Raw genomic sequence first — 18,403 nt, 5'->3', positions numbered from 1 at the left:
TCCCCTAGCTCAACACCTCCATTTGAGCTCTCAAAATTCAAAGAAAGGTGAGGGAGAAAGCTTGTACGGGATGGAAGAGAGAAAGAGAGGATAGGCTCTGTTTTTTTTTTAAATATCAATCTACAGCCTACTAAACCTCATGTATATCCAAGCCAAATGACCTAAATGCCCCTAGGTCATTTAAAGGCTTCTAAGCACTCCCAAGGGTAAAATCGTCCTTTACAACCCATACCGTTAATCATAATTAACGCTCTCCAATTCCCGCTATTCTCAATATTCCCAAATACCAATAAATCATATCCCATTACCCCTTTAATTCCCGGTAATGCCCTAATCATTAAATCCACCCCGAGACTCACCCCGAGCCCCGAACTTAAACCCGTTATGACTAGACCGAACACTTACATCTCATGATCGTCTCATGTCGAAAAGCTCGAACCAATCCACCTTATAATGTGGCTATATTAGTCAATCACAATCATGCACCCAAAATATACAATTACGCCCACAGTGGCCGAATTACCAAATTACCCTCATAATTAACATATGAGCCCATATGCATGCATTCACCATCTTATAATAATATAATTCACGTAAACATGCATATAATCATTAAATATTGTAATAAATCAATTATGGCCCTCCCGGCCTCCTAATCAAGGTCCCAGACCTTATTAGGAAATTCGGGGCATTACAGATGTAGAACTCTTTATTTTCCTTTGCTAATGAATTCGGGTCCTGTGTTTGATGGGATTCTTCCAGTAAAAAAAAAAGAAAAAAACATAACAAACCAAACCAAATTAATAATTTCAACGTTACAAACATAATTCTGAACTGAACTTTACATCTTCAAGGCTATAAACTTGTAATGACCCACTACTCTAGACTATTTGGACCATTAACGAAACTATACATAAAATCCTTAAAAGAACTTACATTTGCGAAAATACCATAATTTTATTAAGTAACTTATAAAAATAAGAGTTACTTACAAAGTAAATACCAAAACGGGTATGGGATCCCATTGTCTTTAAAACAAAAACATAATTTAAAATAATAAGACATTACATAATTAGTGCGGAAAATACATGTAAAAAGACATAAAACCGAAACTACATCCTCGAATCGAATAACGCTCGGCCCCTTGACTCCATTCACCATCGATACACATCCTCCAAGCGTCACGAATCTTACCGCCTCTAAAGCTTATTTTCCTGCACATAAACAGAAAGGAGTGAGCCTAATGCCCAGCAAGGAAAATCTAACACATAGTCATATACATAATTTCATAAGAAAACATAAAGACTTAACATAATACATATAACATACACTTATTATAATGGCCATTATTCTTGGGGTCCCATAGACTAAACAAGCATATGCCCATGGAGTTAGTGGGGTCCTACTAGCTAAGTAGGTCATATGCCCATAACCCATTTGGGGTCTTGTTAGCCATATGGGTCATATGCCCAAGCCTACAAACATACATACATATCATAACACATTTAATAACATAAAATATATAGATAACATAAGCACATAACATATTGATTCTAGCCTATTTTCCTTACCAAAGTTACCGGGATATAATGGACTGAGTTGGGACTTTTGGAACACTCCTAAAACCATAATGAACAAGAGTGAGTTGAAAGAAGAAGAAGAAATGAAAAGGATGGAAAGGCTAAACCATAAAAAAAACATACTTACCGACTTATATGCTTAAGAACTTGGATTCCCTAACCAAAATAAGAATGAGGTTAGGGGATTGAGTAGAAGGTTTTGAGAAAGGAAATAACATGAAATAAATGAAACAAAGTTTCGGGTTTACCTCAAAGATTTGCAAGATCAATCTAACCTCCACCGAAATACTATAGAACTCACTTCCCAAAGTGTTTGATAAGCTTATGATGTTTAAGTTTATAGTTTTTCCCAAACCAAGTGTTTACACTCTCACACTCACTTAACACTAGCAGCTTCTGAACTTAGAGCAAATGGTGAATAATGGCTGGATACTAGGTCCTATTTATAGAGTTTGGGAATGAAAATATCTTGATTTTACTTGAATAAAAATAATGGCTTTTTAGGTGAAAATCATTTGAATAATCGTTCAGCAGAGGCTGAAGACTCGTTCAAAAGATGCTGGACTGTTGAAGGAGTTTGAATGGCTGAAAGGAAATGAATTCAAAAGAGTTTGAATTCATGCTGAAGGAGGCGATATATCGCCCCCTGTAGGCGATATATCGCCTGGGCCAGTATGCCCGAGGCGACCGTGCATCGTCTCGTGTTTTCCGTATCTACGTGCTGCGATATATCGCCCCCTATAGCTGCGATATATCGGCACACGCTGAATATTTAAACACGAAATTACACATTTTTAGCTAAGTTTGAATGGAGTAAACAACCTTGACTAAGCCTTCAACGTATTCAAAGCTGCTGACTGACCCTATATCATTCAAACTTTACCTTTATTTAATTTAATCCTCCAAAATACTTAATCCTTAATTACCATTCATAACATGTGCTTAAAATCCTATTGGTTGATGTCTAAACCTTATAATATAATAAATATAATCCTTAATATCAGTCACATTAATCAAACCTTAGGTTATACTTAATATTCTTAAACTATAGGTTAAACTTAGAAAATCTGTAAGTACTACTATGAGTGTCCAAATAATTCCCGGTCTGAACCAAAAATCCATGGTAACAAAGATAACACTAAACATACTATCATACTATTATCTATCTTAGCTAAGTAAAGATCTTGGACTCTACAAAACTATAGCAAAAAACATCAAAAACAGACAAAATACATATACACTCTTAAGCATAAAAATTCCTGGAATTTTTCCTCCAAGTTTTCTACTCTGTTCTACCATCTTTGAATCCCCTAGATTCTTGTTGCTCCCAATCTTCTTCTCATTTCCTTCATTCCAATAATCTTTGTTCCACCAAGCAAAATAGCTGCATTCTTTCACCCTATTTGATGCGATCAATGGTCATATACTGTATTAACACAACCTAGGGCATAGACTTGAAGGGCATAGACATAAATAATGGAGAGAGATTCAGCCCTAGAGCATGGAGAAGATTACGAGAGAGAGATTCATCCCTAAGGCATGGAGAAGAAGAAGAAAGAAGATGAAGAAATTCACTTGTCTTCAAGCTTAGCACCATGGAGAAGTGTGAGCGTTTCAGAGTTTTTTTTTTATAGAAAAAAAGAATGAGACAACTTCTCATGGATAACACAAATTAAAGTATTATTTTTAATTAGTGTTTCTGTTTTTTTTATTTTAGAAAATAATATTAAAACATTTGAAAATATGAAAAATAAATAAAAATTATTTGATTAATTAAAATAGAGGGTAATATGGGTATTATTGAAAAATTATTTACCAAAATTGTGTGGAAGGTACTTTTTTTACTGATTTTACAAATACAAGGTACCTGTTAGGAATTTTTTGGATTAGAGGGTACTAAAGTTATATTTTAATAAAACTCAGGGTACCAAATAAGTATATTCCCAATTATCAATATCACAAAAAAAAAATTCTTAACAATGGATTCCCAAAATTCTCCAAATTTCGTTTAATTTAAATTTCATGTAATATTTATTTATATTAATATATGGATTTAAAAAATTTAGTGGGACAATATTTATAATTATAAAATAATAATGTGTGGACATAGTTGACAACTTTTGGGGTAGCTTAGTATTTAAGCATTTTTATAAAAACAGTTGTCAAAAGTGATGTGGATGAGAGAGAAAATAAAAAATTATATTTTGGAATGATTTTGACATTTTAAGCAACTAATAGGTAGCTACCATTAGAGTTCTTCTAATAGTTTTATGCTTTGTCATTAATAACATCATTTTAGATGAAATATGATCTAGCTTTAAAATAACATCCAAATTCCTCACTCCCAAAAAAAAAAGTACCATGCTCACTAAAAAGCAATTGTTGAATAAAAATAGGAGGGATCTCATTAATTTTAGTAGAATAGAATTTTATGAATTTATAACAGATTTACTATCATTTTGTTATTTATTCCTTCTCTTTTATGATCTCTCCGTGCTATGATTGTCATTTAAAACTCGACATAAATTGTCAACCATTGTGCATTCATGTTGAATGCTAGTTTCCTGACAGGGCTGACCCTGAACTTTTGGGGATCCAATACAAAATATGATATTTTTATAAAATATTATATATAAATAGTAATTCTCAAAAAGTGGAGCCTTTTGTATAGAGAAAAATGACATTAAAAAAAAAAACAATTTTAACTTAAGGGTCCTATGCACAAACCTGGCCTGTCTATGCTTAGCGTACCGTTTGCCAGAGTATAACAATGTCATCACGAGCTTTTGACGATCTTATCTTGATCGCCTGACTTTCTTTGGGGCAAAATTCGTATGATGGTGCTTATAGAGGAACGAGGAACAAAATTTGCCCAACCTTTACTCTATTCCCCATTGTACAAGAGAAAATATTGCATATACAGTTAGTAAACTAAATAGGTTTACTGGCAATACAAGTATCGAACACTAGAAGGCAAATTATGAGAATTCAATGGTGCCTATAGAGGACCAAAAAGCTAGATCTCCAATGTTTTCTAAAATACTTAAAGGATATTCCAATGCAAGTTGAATATTGAGTGTGTGAGATAATTTCTTCACAAGTGGTTGAGTGTTTATGCTCAAAAGATGAGCGGTTTCTTAGAGCCCAAAGAAACAAACATATATTGCATGCAGCCATGGAGAATGAGTTTATAGCTAAAACAACAAATGGCAAAGATGACAAGTGGCTTAGGGATTTCATGAGGAATATCCCACTGGTGTTAAACAAGCCACATTAGTTATAGCTTATAATGGCATGAGAATTCTAGACATATAAGTCTAAGACATGAGTATGTGAGACAATTGATTTGAGGAGAAATCATATCGATCTCATATATAAAGACAAGTGAGAACTTAGCGGATCCATTTACAAAAAAAAAAAAAAACCTTTAGCAAAGAGGTTAGTGTTGGGGGAGAGTGAGACAACACCACCTCAAAATTTAGAATATACACAAAAATTGGATTGACGGAGACTAAACAATAATTAAGAAATAACTTGCAAACCCAAGTAGATGATGTTGGGAATATATCACTTTACTCTTTGCAAATCAACAATGAATAATTATAATAATGCAATATTCCAAACCCTAGATGTTGATCAAGATTCAACTTCAAAGTATGAATGCAATTCTTGATAATCAAATAAACATGTTCATGATATGAATGTTAATATTGAATATAAAGAACTAAATGATTAAATGATGATAAGATGAATTTAGATACATTTAATCACCAATACTAACAATGAAAAACATAATAGCATTACAAAATACAATATTAGGGTTAGAGAGACATAACATTTGTATTTAGCAACTTGAATCTTCAAACTCTGAGAACTTCTAAGGCTTATACACAATAATAATATTGTTGTCTAAAATCTCTATTCCAATTCTTCCCAATTGCTTGAAGCTTCAACTAAGTAGAATGAGAGTTGGGATTGAAGAAGCCTTAAAACTCATGCAATAGTCAAGCAAAGCTTGATGAGTTTCTTGGAGAAAATCTTGGTCTTAGGAAGCTAGAGAGAGAATGAGGTTAGAAATAGAGTTGGAAAGTGTGATCAAGGTTTTTCAACTATAATAACACATATATATAGTGTAGGCATCATCATTAGTCTAACCAATGGGATTAGAGCATTTAAAACACATCATTTAGAGCATTTTATGTAAACTATATGACCCTAAATGATCGCCCAGGCGATGTATCGCTTGCATGCAGACGATACATCGCCTACTAGTAGGCGACATCGCCTGCTAGGGCTTTTGAAACCTTTCGCATTTTGGTAATGTTACGTGTAACATCCCAAATTACCTAATAAGGCTTGGGGGGCCATGATGGAAAATATTAGAAAATTATGTGTTTATGTGATATTTATGTGTATCATTGTATGATTGTGTGAGTTATATTATAATATGAGTTAATATGCATGTTTAGGTGTATTAAATATGATGTGAGCCTGTTTCTTATCATAAGGACAATTTTTGTAATTTGGCCCGTTATGGGTATATTTGGCATGTATGTGATATATGTGTGAGACCACATTATTATGTGGATATATTTTGGTTACTCGGCACGAGGCGATCCTAGGGAGCAAGTTAGCGGAAAAGTCACAACGAGACCAATACTTGACTCGGGGTGAGTCAAGGGGTATTTTGGGCATTTAGTACATTACCGGGATATTGGGTAATGGGAATAAATATTTGATGATATATTTGGAGTTAGTGAGATCAGTGGGAATTATGGGGATTTTGACTATTTTACCCTCGGGGGTGTTTTTGGGACCCCAAGCCTTGGGTTGTATTTAAGGTTACTTAAGCCTGAAGTAACCTGTCAGAAAGAAAAGTACGTTCAGTATTCTCTCTCTCTCATGTTCGTTCATTTGACACATGTTACCATTTTCGAAGGAAACTCGAGTTTTAGGACTCAGATTCAAGCAATGTTAGTCATAACGATTCTAGGGAAGATTAGAAGCTTGATAGATGGAGGATTTAGATGGGAAACGACTTAATTAGAGGTAATCCAAACTTTAAGTTATGAGTTTTAGAGTTTTTAAGCTTTGATTGGATTTTATGTTTTGATGAGTTTTTGAATTGTTTGGAACTTGTGTTTTGATGGTTTTGGGCCACAGAGTTGATTGGGAACTTTATTTTTTGGATTTTGATATGTTTGGATAGGTTTATGGAGGGTTTTGGAATGAGGAAAATGGAGGAAATGGCTAGGTTCGAGGTTGGGCCGCGACCCTGTTCTTAGGCAACGCGGCTCAAGCTTGACAAAAATGATGGAGTTAGCAGTTGGGCAATTAGGGCCGTGGCGCCTGGTAGGCGTGGCGCGACGCGAGGTGTAGGCAGAAAGGGGCAGGGGCCCTAACTTGAGTGGGTCGCGGCTCGGGTGTTTGGGGTCGCAACTCAAAATGGGAAAAATGGCCAAAATGGGTTTTTTAGTGATGTGCACTTAAACCTAAGGGCTCGGGATCAATCCTACTACCCGGTTTAGTAGGATTTGACGCCCCGAATGCTAGGACTCGGTCTGGAAGCCTTTATTTGCTCGTTATTGACGGGATTTTATATTATGGTTGTAATATCAGTCTTTTCGTTTCATGGGTATATTGGTAATTTTGTCATATTAGGGCAATTTGGTAATTTAATACTTTTGAATGGTATTTTTGTAATTTTGTGAAATTACGTATTATTTGATTATATGAATATGTATATGTGATATTATATCGATGTAATATATTTTACGTTGGAAAATACCAAAAGTGCTCAAGATATGTGTTAAAGTGACTAATCATGATTTCCTTTAAGTGCTAGGGGCCTTATTGTTAAGAATTGTTAAAAGAGAGGTCATAATTGAGTAAATATAACTTATGGGGAGTAAATTAATTATGGATTATGAAAACTAATTGTTTAAGGGGAGAATTACTAAAAAAGGTTTAGTGAAATTGTTAGAATGGATTAGATCAAGGGTAGGATGGTAATTTGGCGATAAAGAGTCATTATAAATAGAAAGTGAGAGATTAGGGTTAGGTTTAGACTCACAATTTGAATTTTGTGAATGCTCAACACATGATCAAAGGAGATAACTCTCTCTCTAGACTAGGGTTCAATATCTAAGGAAGAATAAGGATGAAGGTCTCTTCATATGTGTATGGATCATTAGGCACTCGTGTGGGGGCTCAATTAGGATGCTTTTGGAGGAGATTTTCGTGGCTCTTAGGTTGCTCCACATGATCCTGGTAAGAACTTTTCACACTTTTTAAGATTCTTTGATTGTTCTTGAAGGTTTGGGTTATGTTAATGGTGGTTTTGATTATAAAGCATGATAGGTTGGGTTGATTGGTTTATATGCATGTTGGAGACTAAGGTATCAATCTATACTGATTATAAACATGTTAGGGATGAATTAACGATGATATAAGGTATGGTTTTGTGAAATATGTTCATAGCTTGGGGAAGAAGAAGCTCTATTCATGATATTTTTTAGGGTTATGGAGTTAGGGGCTTCTCATCAATTTTTGGTATTTTATTTATCTCTAAAACTTGTATGATGATATAGAGGAATTCAAGACGAGAAAAACCCAAAAAGAATCATCAAAATCGAATTTATATTGAAGGAGTTATGACATTTCGAAGTTTGGTCGGTGTTTGATTTTCGAATTAGCGTCGCAGCGCAAAAAGAGAGCGCCTAGGCACCCAGAGTGCCCAGAATCTAGGAAAATGAAAGGGCCACGATGCTTGACTGCGACAGGGTCATTTTTTGTTGTTTTTAGGCTGTTTTGAAGCTATTTCATATGGGGTTCGTTGGGGACTTCCTCCCTAACTTCTTGGAGACATTTTTAGGACTTTCCTAAGGACAATATAAGGTTGATTGCGTCTTAGGAAGGGTAAGGTTTGGTTCATGACCTTTTATTTGAGTTATAAGTATCTAAATGATATATGATGTATGTTTTGGATTTAGGACTCGGCACAGCAGTTAAAGGGAGGTGATTGCGTTGCTGTTGGACCTAAGGTAAGAAAAGTGGATGTAATGCCCTGGTTACCCCAGAACAGTTACGGTGAACCAGAAATTTGACCCGCTACTCGATTCCTTTGGTTAAAAACATGCATCTAAGTGTTATTAACAAGCTAAGGTGAAAAACCAATAAAAAGGAAATGATATATTTTATCAAATACATAAAATTGTTCACGGGCCCACAAAATCTTTTACAAGTTATTTACAACTCAAAAAGGTCATTACTGTTTCAAAATTACAAACCCGCCGGCCTAAGCAGCAAAAATAGGGTAAACCCCCTAGTTCCTCTGAGAACTCCTTGGCCGTGGTGGTCAAGCGGCCGCATATGTACACATCACCACCTAAGCTCTCCACTCAAGGCTGGGTGAGCTTTTCTTTCCCTTTACCTGCACCACATAGCACCTATGAGCCAAGGCCCAACAAGAAAACACAGTATTGCATATAAACATTGTCAACTGATTATCATTATAATCACACAGAGCTTATAGCTCTTAAACAGATGAGTGAATATCACTTGAGGTTCTGGTAAACCATAATGAGTGACTGGCAAGCAAGTCACTAATTTAAACAAATGAGTGACAGCTGGATAAGTCACTAGCTTAAACAGTTGAGTGACTGCTGGGTAAGTCACTAGCTTAAACAGATGAGTGACTGATGGGTAAGTCTCTAACTTAATAGATGAGTGACTGATGGGTAAGTCACACAAGCGCTTTTAGTTTTCATCGAACTTGAGGTCGGTCCGGAATTAACGTTCTTCTGAGTCATTTAATGAAGACGTCGATTAGATCTAATCTTTATTGGCATGCGTTGAATACGCTAAGGCCGCCTTGACTTATAAGTCAGCACTATGTGACCAGTGCACAATACCACTGCCGAACTTGACTAATAAGTCCTAGCTTCACAGTTGATACTGACACCTTTGCCAAATCTGACTAATTAGCCAGTACCATGCACAAGTGAGCAAGATTTTTTAATCATTCAATAATCAATTCATGTCCACATTTACACAATCAACATGCCTCAAGATTAACCATGCATGTCACATATGGGGTGCAGTTCTCTTACCTCTGATTCGAGCGAGAATGATTAAAATAACGACCCTTGAGAACGATCTGACTTTTAGCCCTTTAGCGGTCACCTAGTCATAACCAAATATGGGACACCATTAATAAAAATGATCAACATAGGTTTCCAAACCAATATCTAGCCTCCGGGACATCAATCCAAACTAATCCAAGTAGTAGGAACAATCCCGAGGCCTAAAACTATGTTCCCGGGGCCAAAACACTCAAACGGGCTCAAACCTGCCCAAGGGCTATGGCCCTGGCACCTTGTGCCGCGACCCCCAATCATTCCTGAAGCAAGGGTCGCGGTGCCCAGCAGGCACAAACTCAGCCACCTGCTTCTTCGAGCTAGGGCCGCGGCCCCCAACCCAGAGCCATCCCCAAACACGTTTTTCATCATCCCAATCCTCCCAAAAACATGCCTAAACACTTCCAAATCAACAAATCAAAGTTTCCAAGCTTCCCAGTGACCCAAAACCATCAAATCCCAAGGCTCAAACGAACCAAAAACTCAATGATTCACAAAATCTAATTCGAAGCTTAGAAACTCTAAAAACTCAAAACTTAAAACTTAGATTACCTTTGATTGGGTTGTTTTCCGTCAAATCCTTCGGTTAAGAAGCTTCTAATATTTCTTAGAATCGCTATGCCTCGATCCTCGCTTGATTTCGACTCCTAGAACTCGAGATTTCTTCGAATACGCTTCGAACGGTAAAAATGAACTAACGAGAAAGAACGAGAGGTTTTCTAACGTACGTTCTATCTGACAAGCTACTTCAAGCTTAAGTAACCTCAAATAAAACCTAGTGCTCGGGGTCCCAAAAACACCCCCGGGGACATTATAGTCAAAACTTCCAGAATTTCCTCCTAATCTCAATAACTCCCAATTTATCATCAAATAACATTCTCATAACTCAATATCCCAATAAAAGACCCCCGTTATGACAAAACCGCTAACTCATAATATAAGACCGTCTCATGCCGAATAGCTCGAATATATCTCCATAATAATGGGATCTCATTCACAAATCACAATATGCACCCAAAAATACAAATATGCCCTCAACGAGCCAAATTACCAGAATATCATAATATTCAAATGTGGACCCACATGCATGCATATAACATCATATTATAATATATTTCACATAAACATGCATATATTCATTTAATGGCATAATTAAACAGTTATGACCCTCCTGGCCTACTAATCCAGCCATTAAACCGCATTAGGGATTTTGGGGCATTACAGTGGACACCTGCACACAAGGTGTACGCTCGACGTACTTAAGTGTGGTAAACTTTGTATGCTATGAATTATATTATGAATTATGTCAGGAATTATGTTGTGAACTTTGCTAAGAATTATGATATGAACTATGATATGAATTATGTTATGAGTTATATTATGAATTATGTTATGGGTTGTGCTATGAGTTATGTGTAGGTTATGCATGTTATGTGTGAATATGCTATATGTTTGCGTGACATGCTTACTTTATGAAAATGCATGTTTACGTTACGATAAATTGCATGCTTAAGTTATTAAAAAATGCATGCTTAATGTTTCTTGTGCTTGGTTTCACACTTAACCAGATTAGCACTGGTTTACGGCCGGAACGACACCAGTAATACTGTTATGATTGTTTTGTGATATGTTATGTTATGCTATGGTATGTAAGGTTATGCTACGAGAATGATATGATACAATATGAATTATTGTTGAACGTTATAATGTATGTAAGGGTATTGTTGACGCGGTTCTTCGCCCACAGATAATTATACGAATAAACGGGATGGATTAGTACTAAACAATGAACCGTAATATGTAAATATTTATATTCTAAACTGGCGAATTAATATCGTGGGAAGGTTATCACTTCTCTCCTTTTAGGTGGTTCGAAGGTTAAAATCTCTCTAGTCCACCAGTCAATATTGAGGGTATAATTGTATAATTGTATGCATGTCGATGATATGTTGAGACCACATTAATGGGGGTTTGTTCGAGCTATTCGACATGAGACGATCTTGGATTATTGATTAGCAGTTTAGTCACAACAGGTTTAAGTTTGGGGCTCAGGTTGAGTCTCGGGGTGCTTTAAATGGTTAGAGTGTTACCGGGAGTTAAAGGGTAACGGGATGTAAATTATTGGTGTTCGGGATTATTGAGAATAGCGGGAATTGGAGAGCGTTAATTACGATTAACGAGATAGGTGGAAAATACCAATTTTGCCCTTGGGAGCCTTTAGAAACTTTAAATTGACCTAGGGGTAAAATGGTCATTTCACCCTTAGGATAGATATTACCATTGTTGGCTGAAAGAAGAGAGCAAAACAAAGCAAGTTTCTAAGTTTCTCCCATACCTTATTTTCTTCATCTTTCTTTGTGATTTTGTAACCATTCTTGAGGATTCAAGCTTGGGAAGCAAGCCTTGGGAGTTTGGGAGTGTGTTTCTCCATTGAAGAGCATCATAAGCTGAGCTTTGGGTAAGTTTCTAACCATAGAATTCTCTGGTTTGCCCCGTTTTGGTTTTGTTTTGTAGTTGAGATTTCTAGTTTGAGATCTTGGTTTTGTTGGGAGTTTTGGCTAGGGTTCCTATGCTTGTGATGTTTGGGGTGTGTTAGGATGATTTTTGGGTTCATTTGGCATCAAGAATGGGACTTGGAAGCTTGGGAATCAAGTTGGAATCGAAGGAGAAGAAGAAGGTCGGTTCAGGGGAGTTTTGGTCTAGAGGTAGCGCTATAGCGCCCACCCTAGGCCCAAACCAGTCGTGGGGTGCCTGAACACGCACGTTTATGTTGCGTGTCCGAGAATTCAGGAATGGACTAGACACGTGAGGTCTGATAAGCGCACGTTTACATTGCGTGGTTGACTTCACAAAGGGTCGGGGATCTCAAATCTATGTTGCCCCTCGAGCTTGATGTAGCGCCAGCTTGTGATATCCATACTGCTGACCCGTTGCTTTCGAGTATACTTGCTAACTCTTTGATCAGCTCGGGCTAAAGAAATGGAGACTCGTAACAGCAGCTCCGGGTAGACAGTTTCCACGTGGCGGACTGAATTATGCAATTTTCCAGCTCGCTAATAACTCGTGGATATTTAGGGCGTACAGGTATAAGTTAGGATTAGGGTATAAGATTTAGGTTGTGATTATTTGAATTAGTTTATGTCTATGTTTGTGTTTTATAACTCATATTGTTGGGCTTGGGGATTGTGTCTTATATAATTCTTATTGTTGGGCGTTAGCTCATGGGTACTTTGTGTTGCAGGTAAAGGCATAAGCGTAGTTGATGAGGCGATGAGTTGGAGCAGGCTTGGTCAGATGTGTACATGTCATGATTGATTGACCTCGGGGTCAAGGGGTTGTTACTAATGTATTATTGTTTTAAAGGTCTTTAACCTTTGGTTTTATGTTGTGTCTAAAATGTGTATTTTTACTTACTCGACTTGCATGTGTTTGTAAAAAGGTGTTAATTTATGTTTGTTTCAATAAAAGTTTTGTTTTCTTTAAGAAATACATGTAATATTAATTTACTTAAATATGAAGTATTTAGTAAATTAATGGGTTTTAAGTTGGATCGTTACAATAATTGTGACTAGGTTATAGTTAGGAGCTCGGAAATGGGATTGTACTCGAGGGTTGTTCATTGGTAACCTGTGCTTGGACTAAAGGTAAAAAAAAATGCACCCAGTATATGATACATGTGATTATGGCTTGGCCCAACTTATTAAACAGGAATGTGAATAGGGCATGAACGCCTGAGAATGTGCATGATTATGATTATGCTTGTGATTATTGATTAAGCATGTTGAATGCTTTGTACTTCGATATTTGATATATGATATATGTCGGTCTGCATTATCTAATTGAGAAAGGCTTGACTTATTAACCAAGGACGACAATAGTGATGAGCGCTGGTTGTAAGGCATTGACTTATTAGTCAAGGGCGGCAATAGCGTGCTGAGCGTTGATCAATATGTTTATGTTTAACTAGGAGCGTGTCATATGCTTGACCGACCTATTGGTCGTGGAAAATTATAGCGCCAGGTACGCTGGATCAGCTCCATTGCTCCAAGGCTAGTGTAACGACCTCCTTTCATAACATACATATATATAGTTGTTGACCCTCGTTTTGGTCAACGACACGAAGTCAGATAAACGACAGGAAAATAGTACAAGCTTGAGAAAACAATCTAATGGAAAGTAAAGAACACAAGGAATTATTGTAATGCCCCAAACCCCAGGGACCGTTACGGTGTGCCTTGTAAACAGTGCTAAACTCACTAACCGAGTCATTTGGCCAAAATTGTGAACTAAGTAGGATTAGCGGTTTAGGGATTAAAAACTTTGGATAAGATGTAACGTTTCACTAGAACGTTTAGTTTATACATTGGGATCCCGAAAATAAAGTTTCAGAGTTTATTACAGAAAATATTTACAACAGGCCGTTCTAAGCGGCAAAACAGGGTTCAACCCTAGTTCCAATTTAAACCTCGGCCGTGGCGGACGAGCAGCTGCATATGTACACGTCATCACCCAAGCTCTCCAACTCAAGGATGGTCCAGCTTCCTCTTGCATTTACCTGCACCACGTAACACCCGTGAGCCGAAGCCCAGCAAGAAAACACAATAAAGTGTGACATAGTCTCAACAACGATCATAATAACCATTCAGGACTGTTAGTCCAAGCAAGTAGGTGACAATAGCTAAAAGTCACAATAATGAGCATCGCTCCTTCTAGCCATGTGACGATAGGGTCACCAGGGCTTAACTGACAAGTGATCCTTTCGTAAGTTTGATTAGGACAGGTGCATGGTGAATGGTCACCAACATAACCTTCCTCCCGACCCTAGAGTCGTGCTATGGACAGCGTCCCTTGGCCATGTGACAAACAGTCACCGGGGTCATACACCTTGGCCATAAACATCTGGTCATAGACCAGGCAAGCGATTATAGTTCTCATTGACCTTCCGGTCGGTCCAGCATTAATACCCCATATGAGTCATTCAATGCCGACCTCGATTAGATCTAATCTTTACTTGGCCCGGCGTTCACAACGCACTGCCACCTCTGACCCTTGGGTCGGTAAAACACGACCAGTGCTCAGCCCGTGGTGAACTTAACTAATAAGTCACAGCTTCACAGACGGATCTGACACCATTGTCGATTCTGACTAATAAGTCAGTGCCATACACAGGTAAGCCATGCCATCAAACATATATCACATGTCCACTATCCATAAACAAGGTATTCTGCATGCTTACTTAAATAATATTAGTACAATTAGGACCATGCGCAACCACAGAGGCTCAAGCCCTGAACAATATCATACTCAGTATATAAAGCATGTCCTAATCACATGTTTCTCGTGCATCATATGCAGTATATCCAGCAATCCAACATGCACCAATAACAGCCATGCATGTCACGTTTAATAGTCAACCAACATGCATCAAGAATAGCCATGCATGTCATACATAATAATCAACCGACATGCATCAATAATAACCACGCATGTCATACTCAGTAATCAACCAACATGCATCATAATAGCCATGCACGTCACATATACACAGGGTGCAGTTTTCTTACCTCAAAGTCGAGCTAGAACGATTAAAAGAACGACCCTTGAGAACGATCAACTTTTAGTCCTTTAGCGGTCACCTAGTCATAACCAAATATAAGGTATCATTAATAAAAATGATAACTGAGGGTTCCCACACCAAATCCCAGCCCTCGAGACTACAAATACTACCCAACCGGGTACTAGGTCCAACCCCGAGGCCTATGGTTTGAATCCCTAAGCTAAAAACCACTTTTTAGCAAAATTGGCCTTAAGGGTCGCGGCCCCCAAAAGCTGTGCTGCGGCACGCCCCCAAACAGAGAGGCCCCCATCTGCCAGACGCCAAGGGCCGCGGCACGCAAAAGCTGTGCCGCGGCACCCAGCCCAGTTCAGCCTAAGCCCCACGCACGAACCAGATTTTCAACCCTGCATTTCCCCTCTCAAACCAGACCTTCAAACCCTCTCTAAACCTCTTCCAAACATATAGTTGAACCCCCAAACAACATCCTTATCTCACTCACACCAAACCCCAATCAAACTAACACCAAAACCCCCTTGGATTCACACTTTCCACAACAAAACCCATGACTGAAAAGTTAAAACGAAAACAGAGCATAGCTTAAGTTCAATGATCAAAACTTACCTTAAAACTTGTTTGAACCTCCCTTACAAGCTGAACCAGGTCCCCAACCTAGCCTTTAAGTTCCTCTAGCTTGAATTACCACCAAGAACACAAAACCATCAAAGGAGGAGTGAGGAAGATGAAGCAAGGAGAAGGTACGGGAATGAAGGAGGCAAACCCCTATTTTACTCTGTTTGTTCTACAGCTTTCTAAGCCCCTTAAGTTACATATATCCTTCCAAAAAGACCAAAATACCCTTGTATCATCCTAAGCCTTTTAAACTAACTCAAGGGCAAAATTGGTACATTCCGCTAAACCCGTTAATTATAATTAACGCTTCCCAATTCCCGCTAATCTCAAAATCCTCAAACACCAATAATTCACATCCCGTTACCCTAAAATCCCCGGTAATGCTATAATCACCAATAACACTCCGAGACTCACCCCGAGCCCCGAACTAAACCCGTTATGACTAGACCGAACACTTGCATCTCATGATCGTCTCATGTCGACAAGCTCGAACCAATCCACCTTATAATGTGGCTATATTAATTAATCACCATCACGCACCCAAAATATACATTTACGCCCACAGTGGCCAAATTACTAAATTACCCCCATAATTAACATATGAGCCCATATGCATGCATTCACCATCATACAATAATATAGTTCATGTAAACATGCATATAATCATTAAATACCATAATAAATCAATTATGGCCCTCCCGGCCTCCTAATCAAGGTCTTAGACCTTATTAGGAAATTCGGGGCATTACAATTATAGTGGTTCGACCCCAGTGATTGGTAATGACCTACGTCCACTTGATACTATTATTAATATTGAGCTTCAAAGGTGTGATCAAAGATATAGGGTTCCTGAGTTTCACAGACCTTAGAAGGAGAAAACAATGCAAACGATGGATAATCGTAATGTACTTTGGAAAAAGATCTAAAGATCCCCCTTTGAGCTATTTCTTGTATATTTATAGGCTCAAGGAGGGTTACATGAGTCAATGAATCATATCTTTCCTTAATAAACAGATATTCAGGTTATAGTGAGGAGATATTCTCGGATATCATTACAACTGTACAAATTTATTCATAAATAAATGGAGTATACGACCAGGCTGGTCGTATATAAAACTTAAACTTCGCATATGGAAATATCTCTGGTAGATAGGCGAGCAGCATCTCTGCCACGCTTCGGCCACGTGTCGAAAATTCTTGCCACGTCATCAACAATTATTTTTTGGATAAACAATAGTGTAAAACAAAGTTTAACTTGAATACAACAATGCTGGAATTCTGACTTTACAAAAAACTTTATTGGACAATACATAAACTAATGTTCATAGCTTCAAACCATACAATACTCACGACTAAATAAAATTTTTATCTTACATACCAATCTTAACACTTTTATAAATAATTTTCATGGCGTTACTACATCTTCACGTAAAACTATAGATGTATCCAACCGATAAATTTAAAAGATTTATGTAAATTACAAAGTTCACGAAATACTTTTAAAGCCTTATGTAAATTATATAGTTCCCAAAATACTTTTTATGAAAAATATACATATAAAATCAAGTTTCTCGTTTATTTATAATATAGCATAGCAGAACTCCACTCCCTTCAGCCCCATATGTACAATCATGTTGGCTCCACGTATACTCATCAATGATTTATATTTGGGACATCTTACCTCAATACAAAACATTATCCGATGAGCTAAGGCTCAGTAAGCAGAATAATTACCTCATATACATTAAAATAAACGTGCACCATGTTATGTATTTTCTTTCTTTCACTTTCCTTTATTTTGGGCCCTAGAGGATGTTGCTGCCGACATTACATAGGGAATCATATTCCCACCTGAACATAAACATGACAATAGGGAATTTCTCCCTCATAAACATTCATTATATAGGGAAGTACATCTCCCTCCTTATATTTTTGGGACATAGGTGTAACGCCCTGGTTACCCCAGAACAGTTACGGTGAACAGTGAACCGGAAATTTGACTCGCTACCCGAGTCCTTTGGTTAAAAACTTGATCTAAGTGCTATTATCAGGTTAAGGTGAAAAACCAGTAAAAAGGAAAGGATATATTCCATTAAGTAAATAAACTGCTCATGAGCTTTTCAAAATGTTTACAAGTAGTTTGTAATACAAAAGAGTCGCTATTGTTTCAAATTTACAGTCCTCGCCGGCCTAAGCGACAAAAATAGGGTAAACCCCTAGTCCCTCTGAGAAGTCCTTGGCCGTGGCGGTCAAGCGGCCCTGTATGTACACAACATCGCCCAAGCTCTCCACTTAGGGTTGGGTGAGCTTCTCTTTCCCTTTACCTGCACCACAAAGCACCCATGAGCCAAAGCCCAGCAAGAAAACACAATAAAGCATGATATAATATCAACAACGATCATAATAACCATTCAGGACTATCAGTCCAAACAAATAGGTGACAATAGCCAAAAGTCATAATAATGAGCATCGCTCCCTCTAGCCATGTGACGATAGGG

The sequence above is a fragment of the Humulus lupulus genome, chromosome 2, assembly GCF_963169125.1.
Source record: "Humulus lupulus chromosome 2, drHumLupu1.1, whole genome shotgun sequence".
Taxonomy (NCBI): domain Eukaryota; kingdom Viridiplantae; phylum Streptophyta; class Magnoliopsida; order Rosales; family Cannabaceae; genus Humulus; species Humulus lupulus.
The sequence above is the reverse complement of the archived record's forward strand: the minus strand, read 5'-3'. Positions refer to the sequence as shown.